This window comes from Eptesicus fuscus, chromosome 21 (assembly GCF_027574615.1).
Source record: "Eptesicus fuscus isolate TK198812 chromosome 21, DD_ASM_mEF_20220401, whole genome shotgun sequence".
In the NCBI taxonomy this organism is placed as follows: domain Eukaryota; kingdom Metazoa; phylum Chordata; class Mammalia; order Chiroptera; family Vespertilionidae; genus Eptesicus; species Eptesicus fuscus.
The window spans coordinates 20415305-20431067 of record NC_072493.1 but is presented as its reverse complement, the minus strand read 5'-3'; the positions used below and the strand labels follow the sequence as shown (position 1 = coordinate 20431067).

Below are 15763 nucleotides of genomic sequence, written 5' to 3'. Positions count from 1 at the left end.
TGCCAATACAGAGCCTGGATGTGGACCAGCCCAGATATACCCAGGGAAGGAGGAGGTGGGGCAGGGCTGCCTGATTACAGCTGATTACAGGGCTCCTTGGGGTGACCTCTCAGGCATTCCTTCCTGGGCTGCCCAACCTGCCCAGACCCCATCGCAACCTGCCACTGAGATCAGGGAATCAGTAGGAATATCCATAGTAACAAGAAAATAGCAAACATCTATGCCAGGCACTGCGCTGAGTGCTTTCATGTGCCAACTTAACCTCACAACAACCCTTTGAAGTGAGAACTATTTTTACCCTGCCTTATACATGGGAAAACTGAGGCACAAAGGGGTGAAGTCACATACTCATGGTCCCCAAGATAGGGTGTGAAAGAGTCAGAACTCAGAATCAAATAGGTTGGTTGCAGAGGGTCCATTATTAGAACATATCGCTGTGCCACACCTGGAGGGGGAGGGCGCGCCCCACAGTCACGATCCTGGCTGTCCTTTAGGGAGCACTCACTGGGTGTGGGGCTTCCCCCAGGTGCTTTGTGAAAATGCTTCATTAGCTCCTCATAACAGCCCTATAAAGTTATGTTCCATTGTTCACATGCGGAAACTGAGGCACAGAGAGGTTAAGAACTTTGGCCTAAGGTTGTAACAAGTATCTGGAACAGGATTCCAGCCCATGTGGGACCCAGGAGCCTGGTCCTCATAAGGGATCACCAATGAAAAACCCAAAACTTCACAACTGCAGTGCAAAGTATGCCCAGGTACTACACACATGTAATCTCATGGATCCTCCCAACAAACCCCTGTGAAGATGCCACTGTTATTCCCATTGTGCAGAGAGGGAAACTGAGGCTCAGAGAGGTTCAAGGAGGATTCCTAGGGGTACTCCACACATCCAGCTATAGCCATCACAGCTTTCAATCATCCCCTTGTCTCCACCCCAACCTGCCCAGGTGGGAAACCAAGGTGCAAACTGGGGAAAAGGTGTGTCCAAGGGTCCTGGCTTGGTGCTGTACTTGGTGCTTAGGGCCAGGTTTAGTCTGGGGACTTCCAATCCCCCAGGCAGGGGCCTCTGTGGGCACCGATGAGAGGCTGGACTGGTTGCACGGTGGGTCCTTGATATCTCAAGCTTGGGCCTCAGGGGTGAACGTGTCTCCAGGGGCAAGTGTGCCTTTATCTGATAAGATAATTGCCTTGGTGATGTCCTTCTCCTCTGGGGCAGGTCACATAAGAAAGTCAAAGCTGTTAAGCAATCCCAGCTCCTTCCCTTACTCCCGCCCCCACCTCCCCGCCCCGCCCCGCTCCAAGCTGGTGATCCCTAGTCTGCTACAGGAAACCCCAAAAGAGAGGCAGACCACAGTCACATTGACTACCCCTTACAACGTGTCCACTTGCCCACTGGCATTCATCTCTCCGGGCCACGCATGTGAAATAGTTTGTGGCATTCTCCTGCCTACAGCCCTCCAGGGGCTTTGCTTTTCTCTCCGAATAAACACCACAGTCATTCCTCTGAGATCTGGCTCCAGCTCCCCTCTCCTGGCTCAGTGGCCTCCTTATAAGAGACCATGGTCATTCCTGCCCCAGGGCCTTTGCCCCTGCAGCTTTTTCTGCCTGATATCTTCCTGGCTCTTTCTCACCTGCAGGTCTCACCTCAAATGCCACCTCTTCAGAGATCCTTACTTGTATATTGCACTCCCATCAAGCTCCATCCACTAGCCCTGCTTAATTCACACCCCTTATCCCAACATGATATCGTATTGTATTTTTATTTGGTGGGTGACAATCTTGTTGTACCAGAAGGAAGACTGGGCCTAGGTTGTGTTTGCTGATGTCTACATAACACCTGGAACATTCCCCGGACACACACACAAATATTTCTGAACGTTGAGCAGGATCCATCGCACCCGGGGGTTGGGAATGGTCATAAACAAAGCTGGTGTCCGGGGAAGGCCCTTGGAATCTTCTCAGGTGCCCCTCCTGTCTCCAGCCCTGCCACCCTGGCCCACCAGCTTACTACCCCCAAAGTGTCCAGGGCCTGAGGCAGATATGGGGTTGTGTCTGCGCAGATTAGGGAACCCCACGACCTATGTCACAGATGCAGAGACTGAGGCACTATTGAGAGAAGTTAGCTTGAAACCCCTGCAGGCAGATAGGGCAGGGGTCCAGTGGGAAACAAAGGCAGGTGGGACATAGGCAGGGGCAGACATGGCAGTTTGAGCAGCCTAACCACAGGAACCAACCAAGCAGAAATAATAAAATGTTTCTGGGCTCAAAGCGGGAGGCATGGGGAAGCAAGGGAGGGCCTGCAATAAACAAGGTGTACGAACACATAGAAACAGGGAAAGCTCAGCATAGGAACAGAGAAAGCACACACAGAAACAGGGCAAGTGCAGGTCCGTTGCTGGGCAAGAACAATTGAGGGAGTCAATGAGGTGACAGAGAGCAGGCTTGTGGCAAATATATACCCCTGGACTACAAGGCTTTAACGGGCAGCCCATTACTGGGTCCCCTCCCCTTGCGGGGAGTCTGAATCTGCTTGTAATAAATTTCCACACTTTTGCTTAAATCTTCTGGTCCGTGGAGCTCATTCTTCGGTGTCATAAGACACGACCCTGGGAAAACACCTGGGCTCACCGTTCCGGTCATCACTACCACTGGCAGCAGATGGCTGACCTGTGATATTGTGCAAACTTTTGTCAAAACTCAAAGAGCCTCCTTCTCTTGTTTCTGCCTCATTTTCTTTTTATTTCTCACTTATTAGTTTTATTATTTTATGCTAATTTCAAATATTTTTATTTCAAACCTATAAGTTACAGGAATAGTAAACCTTCACCTAAATTTAATGATTTTACCACATTTGTACTATAAGATAGATAGATAAGTAGAAAGATAGATAGATAGATAGATAGATATATAGATATAGATACAGATATAGATTAGATATAGATATTTTTTTTAAGTTTTGGCTGAATCATTTGAGAGAGAGTTGGAGACAGGATGGTTATATCCATAAGTACTCAAGCATGTAGCTCCTGTGAATAAGGACACTCTCTTGCATAACCACAGTTCAATGACTAAGTTCAGAAATTAACACTGATGTGACATTATTAACTAATTTAGAGAATTTATTTGAATTTCCCATTTTCCCACTCATGTCCTTTTCTTGGTCCAGGATCTAACCCAGGACCATACTCCGCATTTAGTTGTCATGCCTCTGGGTCTCCTTCAATCTGTGACATTTTCTCAGTCTTCCCTGTCTTTTATGACCTTGACATTTTGAAAGAGTAGCAGTTATTATGTAGAATTCCCTCAGCTGGGTTTTGCCGATGGTTCTTCGTGATGAGATTCAGGTTGTGCACTTTTGGTCAGAACATACTGTGATGTGTGCCCTTCACAGAGCATCTTGTCAGGATAAACCGCATCTTTGATTCTGGAAGAAGGTGGACATTTGGGGATATCAAGAGGCTTTAGGGGATGACCACAGGGCTATTCTATGATGTCTTTATTTTCTATTGAAATAGAAATTTCTGTACTGATGATTAAAGTAATGAAACAGCCACTGCCTGAGCCCCCAGGCCTCCCACGCCCAACCACCTCCAGGGGCAGCCCAACCTTGTCCACTCTGACGGGTCAATGTCCACCCTGTTGATGGGTAAATATTTTTACCGGCCCCTTTGGCTGCACAGCCTTCCAATGCTATCAAGTTCTGTGTCTTTGGGAGGGGGTGGGGGTTCTTTACTTGTGCATTTATCCTTTCATTGTGTGTCCAAGCAATTCAAGCTGTGTCTGGGGATGGACACAGGCTGTTACCCACAGACAGAAGCTGGGTAAAGCGAGGGGTGTGCCAACATCTTTGGCACCCTGAAGCAGACCCCAGGTGGGCCGTGCCATGCATCTCAGGCTGATGGGCAACTCCCAACATGACCTGGGGTCATTCTCACAAGAACGTCACAAGTGTGCCATGGCCCATTTAGCACAGTGCTGCAAGATTTCTCTGAGCCTGGACACATGGATCGTTAAAGACTTTTGAGAACAACAAACAGCCAGAATTTTAAAAACATTTTCTTTCCCTGAGAAAGACAGGGCAGAGGACATACTATTAAGTGGTGACTTATTGAGTGGGTTTTAAGGGGGATTTGACCGAGTCTCCTGGAACCCTAATCAAACACACTTTAAGGATTCAGCCCGACGAGGCCCGATGCCATGTTGTCCTTTAGTGCTTTAGGACTCAGCGCTCACCCTCCTCCCAGCCCCACCCTCCAACCCCCGCCTTCTGTTTGTCAAAAGTAGCTTGTCAAGACCTTGGCCAATGTTCCTCTCTCTGCAACATTGCCCTGCACCCTCCCCACGTCCAGCTGTTCCTCCTCTTCCCTGTTCTAGTGCAGATGCTTCTTCCTCCAGGAAACCTGGGACCATCCGCCTGGCTGGGCAAGTACCTCCCCTGGGCTGTCACAGACCCCAGGTTTCCACATCCCAGCTCTGACCACTCCCTGGCCACTCTGGCTGTCACTACTGGGTGACATTTCGTCTTCTGGGACTCATGAGGACAGGATCCAGAATGTCTAGGTCCCAACCTTGCCCTGCATTGCCCAGCCCAGGCTGCCTCAGGGAGTATTTGCTGAGTGAAAGGACTCATTGTGACGTGACTTTTAGTATGTGTTTGGCCTCTCTGATAAGATAGTGCAACTAGCCATGCCCTTCACCTCCTGGTCAGGTCGCTCAAACCCTGGGAAGACTGAAGCTAGGCTCACTCATCTAGGGGAAATAATGAACAACATAGACTAATGAACAAGAACAGTCCCAGAAACAAGGGGACATGGATCAGACTGTCGGGCCTCAGAGGGAGGGTAGGAAGGGTGGGGGTAAAGGGGGAGATCAACCAAAGGACTTGTGTGCAGGCATATGAGCCTAACCGGCGGTTAAGGACAACAGGGGGGTGGGGGCATGTGTGGGGATGGGAATGGGGGATGAGGACAAATATGTGATACCTTAATCAATAAAGAAATTTTTTTTAAAAAGTGCTTAATCATAAAAAAAAAAAAAAAGACTGAAGCTAGGGCTGGGCAGGCAGGGACTGTCTCCCTCATCTTTAAGCAAGCACAGGAGCAGGCAGAGGGCCAACAAGTGGGGGGTCAAGGTCTGGCCCCCGCCTGGCTAAGCTGGCAGCCAGATCTCCTGTGTCCTGCTCCCTCCCACTCTTGTCCAGATGTGGAAAGGTCAACCAGCCTCAGGAGATTGCCAGGCTGTCCTTATCCAGGATCTTAACATTACATCCAGAATGCAACCATCTCTCCCTTTTCTCTGCCCCTACTCTGGTACAACCTCCATCCTCTCCTCACGGATAGCATAGCGGCCTCCTCCCCGGTCTCCCGCTCTCGTCCCCATCCCCACAATTTGCTCCACACACACAGACAGGGAGCTTGTGAACCCCAAGATCAGGTCAGGGCCTTTGGGGCTCAAAGCCTTCCCAGATGCACCTCACTCCTGGTAAAAGCCAGGGCCCCACATTATCGCCTAAGCCCTTAGTGATCTGCCCTGTTGCCTCCCTGACCTCACTTCCCAATCTCCACCTGACCTGTTCCATTCCAGCCACAGTGGCTTCCAGGCATGCCCCAGACACAGCAAACAGCCTCCTGCCTCCTGGCCTTTGCATTTGCTCTTTCCGCTCCTTGGAATATTCTTCCCCCAAGATACCCTTTTGTTTGTTTGTTTGTTTGTTTGTTTGTGGTTATTTTGTTGTTGTTGATGTTAATCCTCATCTGAGGATATTTTTCCATGGATTTTTTTTTTAGAGAGAGTGAAAGGGAGGAAGGGAGAGGGGTGAGAGAGAGAGAGAGACATTGATTGGTTGCCTCCCACATGCAAGATTGAACCTGCAACCCAGGTATGTGCCCTTAACTGGGAATCGAACCTATGACCCTTTGGTGTGTGAGCCGACGCTGAGATACACCACTGAGATACACCAGCCAGCGCTTCCCCCAGATATCTTCATGGCTCCCTCTGACCCTTCATCAGGTCTTTACACAAAGGTTGCCTTCCCAGTGAGACTTCCTGGCCGAGTTAAAATTGTAGGCTGCAGTCTCCCCCCAGCCCTCTCCATCTCCATTACCTTCTCCACTTTCCTCCCCCGCTGCCCCCCCCCCCACCTCCCCGCTGAAGTACTTATCACCCTCTGACATACTATGTATTTTTTCCTATTGGGTTGCTTGTGTATTTTTGAATCCCCAATAGAGTATGAACTCCATGAGGGCAGGGATTTTGTTTGTTTTTTGGTCTGACGTGTTTGTAGTACCTAAAATGGCAAATAGTAGGCAGGCACTTAATGGACTTCTGTTGACTGGATAAGTCTCAAGTTCCCTGGGACAGTTAGCACATTAAGCAGTTGTCATGGCCACAAACACTAAGATGGACCAGGGTTCTGCCTTGGAATGATGTTCTTTGTCCAACACAGCCCCAACACAAATAGAGGGACAGGCACAATGACAGGAAGCCGGTAGTAACAGCTGCCCCTCATTAGGACTCCCTGGGCTCAGCCGTGTTCCGTGCTCTATATGTATGAGCATGTTTTATCCTCACGATAACTTCATTAAAAAGGTACTGTTTTGTTGTTGCTGTTGTCTTTTAATTGATTTCAGAGAGGAAGAGAGAGAGAGACATCGTGATGAGAATCATTGATCAGCTGCCTCCTGCATGCCCCCCACTGGGGATCAAGCCTGCAACCCAGGAATGTGCCCTTGACTGGAATTGAACCCGGAACCCTTCAGTCCGCAGGCCAACACTATTCACTGAGCCAAACCAGCCAGGGTAGTACTGTTTTTATTCCTATTTGACTATGAAGAACTGAGGTGCAGCCTGGCCAGCGTGGTTCAGTAGTTGAGCATCAACCTATGAACCAGGAGGTCACGGTTCGATTCCTGGTCAGAGCACATGCTCAGGCTGTGAGCTCGATCCCCGGGGGGCGTGCAGGAGATAGCCAGCCGATCAAGGATTCTCTCTCAGCATTGATGTTTCTATTCCTCTCTCCCTCTCCCTTACTCTCTGAAATCAATGAAAATATACTTAAAACAGGTGCAGAGAAATTAAATACTTGCCCAAGGTCACACAGCTAATAAGTGGCAGAGCCAGGATTGGAACCAAGGCAGCCTGCTGGAGAGTCCTCACAGACCTTTGAATACACTGAATCACACTAGACTCCATTTGACGAACAGGCTTCTCATTAAAATTACCCTTCATTTAATTATTGACTGAATGTTTATTGAGCATACATTATGTGCCAAGCTTTTTGTTGAGCACTGGGATTTGCAGTGAGCAAAACAGTCACGGTCCTATCCATAGTGCTTGCATGCTAAGGGGAGAGGCGAGCAGGACTAAGTGATCAGAGATCCTGAATGCAGCTGTGGGCCACAAAAAAACAATAGCTTCAATTTTCATAGAAACGTAGGTTTATTTCAATAGATACATGCTGAATACAAAGGGCTGAAATAAGTAATTGTTAACATAAAATAATAGAACATTTTAATAAAAAATAATATATTTCCTGTTGCGCACAACAAATAAGTCAGTCCAAGAATAATGACATGGCAATCGGCTGCTAAAATATTTGCTGCTAGTATTAGTGGAGAGAAATGGTGTGCCATGAGTTTGACATGCTTGCCCTACAGACTCCATCAAAAAAAACTACAAGAATTAATAAATGAATTTGACAAAGTAGCAGGATACAAAATTAATATTCAGAAGTTGGTGGCATTTCTATACACCAATAATGAACTATCAGAAAGAGGAATTAAGAAAACAAGCTCATTTACTATTTCAACAAAAAGAATAAGGTACCTAGTAATAAACTTAACCAAGGAGGTAAAAAACCTGTACTCAGAAAAATATAGGACATTGAAGAAAGAAATTAAGGAAGATACAAATAAGTGGAAGCATATGCTGTGTTCGTGGATTGGAAGAAACAACATCATTATAATGTCTATACTATCCAAAACAATCTATAGATTCAATGCAATTCCTATTAAAATACCAATGGCATATTTCACAGATCTAGAACAAATATTTCAAAAATTTATATGGAACAAAGAAAGACCTCGAATAGCCTTAGCAATCTTGAGAAAGAAGAACAAAGTTGGAGGTATCACAATACCTGATATCAAACTACACTACAAGGCCATTGTAATCAAAACAGCCTGGCCCAGCTGGCATGGCTCAGTGGTTGAGCACCAACCTATGAACCAGAAGGTCACAGTTGGATTCTGGTCAGGGTACATGTCCAGGTTGTGGGCTTGATCCTCAGTGTGAGGCATGCAGGAGGCAGCAGGATCAATGATTCTCTCTCATCATTGATGTTTCTATGTCTCTCTCCCTTCCTCTCTGAAATCAATAAAAAAACACAGCCTGGTACTGGCATAAGAGGCAGGAAGAGATTCCCATATGGTGGCCAGTAGTACCCAAATGAGGGAGAGTGTGAGTGAGTGAGGAAGTGAGAGACTGAGTGTATGGGTGTGTGTGTGTGTGTGTGTGTGTGTGTGTGTGTGTGTGTGTTACAGTCCAATCATGAGGAAATCTTGGGGATGCGGGGAGTTTCAGGCTCTCCTGGCCAAAGAGCCACTGCTGCCACCACAGCCACTCCTGGTGCGCAGCTCTGGTTCAGAGTCCACGCCATCTTGAAAGATTAACAAGGTCCTCCTTGGGAGGAGGCTACAGGGAGGGCAGCCAAGCCTCTCCCGAACTCATGGGCCTGGGACTCTACACACCCACAGAGGTCACAACCCAGATCCTGTGCCTGCAACGGACACCGGCAAGACCTTTGCACGCCAGGCAGGCACCCAGCCTGACCCCTCGCCAGATGGGGACTTAGCCTGGGCTCTGTGCCACCGTCGTGCAACCACCACTAACCCAGCAGGACTCTAGCTCCTGTTGTGTACTCACCCACATTAACTTAGCAGGGATGCCACTGCTACTATGCTGTAACCACCACCCTAGAGCCCAGCTGCTCAGCTCCACTACCAGGTCTAGGGGACAGGAAAGGTACTGAAGGCCAGGAGGTGGATGTAGCCTCCCCTGACCTGGACAATTAGAACTAAGGACCTGAGGAGGCTAAAGAGGCTGTAGATCTGTAGGTGAGACAGGAGGGCCTAAGACTGAGAGAGGAGGCCCATAGCCAGAGAGCACTGGCTATGGAGACTGCAGAGTGGGTGTAGCAAAGGAAGCCTGGGGCTGAAGTCCTTGGATAGAATGGTGCTAGCACCCTGTCATTCTGCAGCCTGGAAAGCTCCTTCTGATCAGTGAGAAGGGCCACACAGTGGAGCTCAGGACCAGCCTTATAGGAAAGAGGCCTCTGTGATCCATCTCCAGCATAGTCAACTTTTAATGGAAATGGTTACTGAATTTCCCCAGGGCAAGTAGGATGTAGGGAGGAAGGAAAAGGATATAGGAACAAAGAACTGTGGGTGTGAGCCAGCATCATGGGGAAACCCAGACACATATGGGGAGGAGCTGGATTGTAAGGCATTGGACAAGAACTCGAGGGCAGCTTTCTCCCAGATGGGGGTGCTTTATAAGGGTCATTGTTCCTGTGCTGGGACCTCCACTGGCAGCCAAATATGAGTCTCCATAACCTAGAACATACCTTTCTCTCTGTCCTGTGGATTCCCTGAGACCCTGCCCCAACAAAGCTCTTTGCAGTGTCTTTTCCATATGAATGGCCTGTCCTGGCTCAGGCTTCACACTTTGCTAAAATCTCTCAAAAAAGCTGCAGCTGGTGACAGCATTCGCCAAACCTATCAATCAAAGGCCTGAACTCGGCACTAGCACCAGCCTGCCTTGCTTCATAGCTGGGCTTTGCTGGGGACCTCCAAGCCCAAAACAAATAGCAAATAGCAGCCATCTGCAGATCTCTCTGTACCTCCTGCTGGGTAGCCCCATGCAGTGGCTGACTTTTCACCTCCCTAGAAGCCCCAGAGGCAGTACACCTGATGGACAGCTTCAAATCATAGAGGATTACAACTCTACACATCCACAAGTCACACACTCAAGGGGCAGACTCAGTGAGCATCAAAGCCTCACTGAAGCAAGTCCTGCTCCATAGGAATGTTTCCTGCACAGCAACTTTCCCACTGTAGTCACAGCTGGTCCTCACAGCCAATTGGCCTGGAGGTCAATTCCTCCTACTGATGCCAACAGCAATCAAGGCTAAACTACAAGACTGTGCAAACAATCCACACAGGGGCACACCTAGAGTGCCCAGCTCAGGAGACTGGGGAGGCTGAGCCATTGAGCCCTATAGGACACCTACTACACAAGGCCACTCTACCAATTCCAAGAGACATAGCATCTCTACATAATACATAGAAACAAAAACAGGGAAGCAGCCAAAATGTGGAGATAAAGAAACATGTCACAAATGAAAAAAAAAATGGAATCAAGCAAATTACTGGATACAGAGTTCAAAACCATGGTGATTAGGTTACTCAAGGATTTTCATGAGACCTTCAAGGAACTTACTGAGAATGTCAAAGACCTGAAAAAGAACCAGTCAGAAATTAAGCACACACTAACTGAAATTAAGAATAATTTTCAGAGATTCAACAGTAGGATAGAGGATTCCAAGAATCAAATCAATGATTTAGAATATGAGGAAGCAAAAAACACCCAAGCAGAAGAGCAAAAAATAAAAAGAACCCAAAAATATGAAGACAATGTAAGGAGGCTCTGGGACAACTTCAAGTGTACCAACGTTCACATTATGGGGGTGCCAGAAGAAGAGAGAGAGCAAGATATTAAAATCCTATTTGAAGAAATAATGACCGAAAACTTCCCCTACCTGGTGAAAGAAATAGATTTACAAGTCCAGGAAGCACAGAGAATCCCAAACAAGAGGAACCCAAAGAGGACCACACCAAGACACATCATAATTAAAATGCCAAGGGTTAAAGACAGAGAGACTCTTAAAAGCAGCAAGAGAAAAGCAGTAAGTTACCTATAAGGGAGTATCCATACGACTGTCAGCTGTTTTCTCAACAGAAACTATGAATGCCAGGGGGAGTGGCAAGAAATATTCAAATTGATGAATAGTAAGGACCTACAACCCAAATTACTCTACCCAGCAAAGCTCTCATTTAGAATTGAGGGTCAGATAAAGAGCTTCACAAACAAGAACATGCTAAAAGAGTTCATCACCACCAAACCAGTATTACATGAAATGTTGAAGGGTATTCTTTAAGAAGAGGAAGAGGAAGAAGAAGAGATAGAAAATATGAACAATAAAATGGCAAAAAAAAATCTATCAGCAATTGAATCTAAAAATCAAAATAAACTAACAAGAAATCGAATGAACAAAATAAACTGGTAAATAAAATAGAATCAGAGGCATGGAAGCATGAAACAGACTGATGCATCTCAGGCAAGGGGGAAGGTGGGGCAGGAAGAGAATAATCATATATCTTATCTATGGAAACAGACAGTAGGGTGGTGAAGGCCTGGGGTGGAGTGGGAACCAGGTGGAGGGGGACAAAGGGGAGGAAAAAAGTATTATATCTGTAATACTCTCAACAATAAAGATTTTTTGACATAGTAAAAAAAAGAAATGCTAAAGGGACTGTTATGAAAAAGAAGAAAAGGAGAGAGGATCATAGGCATACAGAAAACAAAAATAGAAATAAATAAATACCTATCCTATCTAATAAAGAGGGAATATGCTAATTGACCCTCATGCCATCACAAAGATGGTGGCGCCCACAGCCAATAAGGAGGGAATATGCTAATTGACTGCCCCGCCCTCAGACATGGCAGCGCCCACAGCCAATAATATTTGACAAAGGAGGCATGAACATACAATGGAGTCAAGACAGTCTCTTCAATAAATGGTGTTGGGAAAATTGGACAGATACATGCAAAGAAATGAAACTAGACCACCAACTTACACCATACACAAAAATAAACTCATAATGGATACAGAACTTAAACATAAGACGGGAAACCATAAAAATACTAGAGGAATCCACAGGCAGCGACATCTCAGACATATGAGGAAGCAATTTCTTCACTGATACCGCTCCTAGGGCAATGGAAACTAAAGAGAAAATAAACAAATGGGACTACATCAAAATAAAAAGCTTTTCCACAGCAAAGGAAACCATCAACAAAACAAGAAAGCCCACAGCATGGGAGAACATATTTGCCAATGTTATCACCAATAAGGGTTTAATCTCCAACATTCACAGGGAACTCATACAACTTAACAAAAAGAAGATAAACAATCCAATTAAAAAATGGGCAACAGCCCTAACGGGTTTGGCTCAGTGGATAGAGCGTCGGCCTGTGGACTCAAGGGTCCCAGGTTCAATTCCGGTCAAGGGCATGTACCTTGGTTGCAGGCACACCCCCAGTGGAGGGTGTGCAGGAGGCAGCTGATTGATGTTTCTCTCTCATCAATGTTTCTAACTCTCCCTCTCCCTTCCTCTCTATAAAAAATCAATAATATATATATATATATGTATTTTATATATATATATATAAAATGGGCAACAGACCTAAATAGATACTTTTCGAAAGAAGACAGAAGGAAGGCCAAGAGACATATGAAGCCAAAATCGGTTTGGCTCAATGGATGGAGCGTCGGTCTGCGGACTGAAGGGTCCCAGGTTCAATTCCGGTCAAGGGCATGTGCATTGGCTGCGGGCACATCCCTGGTGGGGGGTGTGCAGGAGGCAGCTGGTCGATGATTCTCTCTCATCGATGTTTCTAGCTCTCTATCCCTCTTCCTTCCTCTCTGTAAAAAAATCAATAAAAATATTTTTAAAAAAAAGAGACATATGAAAACCTGCTCAAAGTCACTAATCATCCAAGAGATGCAAATCAAAACAACAATGAGATACCATCTCACACCTGTCAGAATGGCTATCATCAACAAATCAACAAATGACAAGTGCTGGCGAGGATGCAGAGAAAAAGGAACCCTCGTGCACTGCTGGTGGGAATGCAGACTGGTGCAGCCACTGTGGAGAACAGTATGGAGTTTCCTCAAAAAACTAAAAATGGAACTCCCATTTGACCCAGTGATCCCACTTCTAGGAATATAGCCCAAGAAACTAGAAACATGAATCAGAAAGGATATATGCACCCCTATGTTCATAGCAGCACAATTCACCATAGCTAAGGTTTGGAAACAGCCTAAGTGCCCATCAGCAGATTAGTGGATTAAAAAACTGTGGTACATCTACACAATGGAATACTACACTGTGGTATAAAAGGAGTTCTTACCATTTGCAACAGCATGGATGGAACTGGAGAGCATTATGCTAAGTGAAATAAGCCAGTGAGAGAAAGATAAATACCACATGATCTCACTCATTTGTGGAATATAATGAACAACATAAACTGATGAACAAAAATAGATCCAGAGACATAGTAGCATCGAACAGGTCGTCAAACCTCAGAGGGAAGGCAGGGGAAGGTGGGAGGAGTGGGTAAGAGATCAACCAAAGGACTTGTATGCATGCACATAAGCCTAACCAATGGACACAGACAACAGGGGGGTAAGGGCATGAATGGGGGGGGGGGGGTTGGGAGAGTAATGGGGGAATAAGGACACATGTAATACTTTAATTAATAAAGAAATTAAAGAAAAAGAAAGATGGCAGCGCCCACAGCCAATAAGGAGAGAATATGCTAATTGATTGCCCTGCCCTCAAAGATGGTGGTGCCCACAGCCAATAAGGAGGGAATATACTAATTGACTGCCCCGCCCTCAAATATGGCAGCGCCCACAGCCAATAAGGAGGGAATATGCTAATTGACTGTCACGACCTCAAAGATGGTGGCGCCCACAGCCACAAGATGGCGGCGCCCAGTTCCCTCAGTCCCCCCAGCCACCCAGGGCCGGCCTGAGGCACAGGCAAGCCTCGGATGGCAGCTGCCCAGCCACCCAGGGCCTGCCCGAGGCTCAGGTAACCAGGGCCAGCCAAAGCCTGTGCTGCCAGCAGTGGCAACAGCAGAGGTGTGATGGGACATCTCCTTCCCCTGATCGCCGGGTTTCCTCCCACCGCTGAGAGCTCCTGGACTGTGAGAGGGTGCAGGCTGGGCTGAGAAACACCCCCTCCAGTGCATGAATCTTCATGCACTGGGCCTCTAGTCATAATAATAAAAGGCTAATATGCAAATGGTTGTCATGCCATGACGCCATATTGACTGATCAACAGGGACCTGAGACTGTGTGGCACCAGGCCAGGTCTGGGGGACCTGAGGTCACAACCCCTGAGGCCGCGCCCCCCACCCCGGTGCCAGGACATGAGGCTGCGTCCCCTGCCTGGCAGGGCTTGATGAGGATGGGGCCGGCTGGGTCTTAGTGTCACCCAATGGGGGTGGGCCCATCCAGACATTTCTATTATAGAGAAAGGGCAAATAGTAATATTAAAATATTTCCTCTAATTAATTCTACTTAATGTGCATGAATTTCATGCACCAGGCCACTAGTCAATAATAACCTTAAATGTAAATGGATTTACATCTAAAGACATAGGGTGGCTTTTTTACGAAGATGGCGCCGAAAGCTAAGAAGGAAGCCCCTGCCCCTCCCAAAGCTGAAGCCAAAGCAAAGACTTCGAAGGCAAAGAAAGCGGTGTTGAAAAAGCATCCACAGCCACACAAAAAAGAAGATCCGCACATCACCTACCTTCCAACACCCAAAGACACGAAGGCTCCGAGGGCAGCCTAAATATCCTCGGAAGAGCACACCCAGGAGAAACAAGCTTGACCACTATGCCATCATCAAATCCCCCCTGACTGCTGAGTCAGCCGTGGAGAAGATAGGAGACAGCAATACACTGGTGTTCTTTGTGGATGTCAAGGCCAACATGCCCCAGATCAAACTGGCTGTGAAGAAGCTCTATGACATTGATGTGGTCAAGATCACAATGAGGTATCACTTCATGTGTGTCAAAATGGCTATTATCAATAAATCAACAAACAAGTGTTCATGAGAATATGGAGTAAAGGAAGCCCTCATGCACTGTTGATGGGGATGCACATTGGTGCAGCCACTGTGAAAAGTAGTGTGCAGTTACCTCAAAAAATTCAAAATGAATTGCAAATGGCCCAACGGTTCAGCTTCTGGGAATTTACCTGAAGAAACCCGAAACACTAATTTGAAAGAATATACACTGAGTGGCCAGATTATTATGATCTCTGAACACATAATAATCTGGCCACTCAGTGTATATCCTATATAATAAAAGGCTAATATGCAAATTGTCCCCTCGACCAGGAGTTCGACCAGCAAGCTGGCTGGCCAACTGCCCATGTCCCCTCCCCCTGGCCAGGCTGGCCGAACCACACCCATGCACAAATTCATGCACCAGGCTATATATATATATATATATATATATATATATATATATACACACACACACACACACACACACACACACACACACATACACACACACTGAGTGGCCAGATTATTATGCATTCCGAGATCATAATAATCTGGCCACTCAGTGTATGCATCCCTATGTTCATTGCAGGATTATTTACAATAGCCGAGATTTGAAAGCAGTCCAAGTGCCCATCAGTAAATGAGTGGGTTAAAAGGCTGTGGAACATTTATACAATAAAATACTAAGCCAAAAAGAAAAAAAAAAGAAGAAGGATATCTTACCCTTTGTGACAGCATGGATGGACCTGGAGATTATAATGCTAAGTGAAATAAGCCAGTCAGAGAAAGACAAATACCATATGATTTCACTCATATGTGGCATGTAATGAACAAAAT

The 15763-nt window shown here is 46.5% G+C and overlaps 1 protein-coding gene across 1 annotated transcript in view; it reads right to left on the bottom strand.

The window, feature by feature from the left end:
* The window catches only part of ATP4A (ATPase H+/K+ transporting subunit alpha), a 73379-nt gene that overhangs the window by 13728 nt on the left and 43888 nt on the right, over positions 1-15763 (bottom strand). The gene's annotated exons all lie outside the window — the stretch shown is intronic.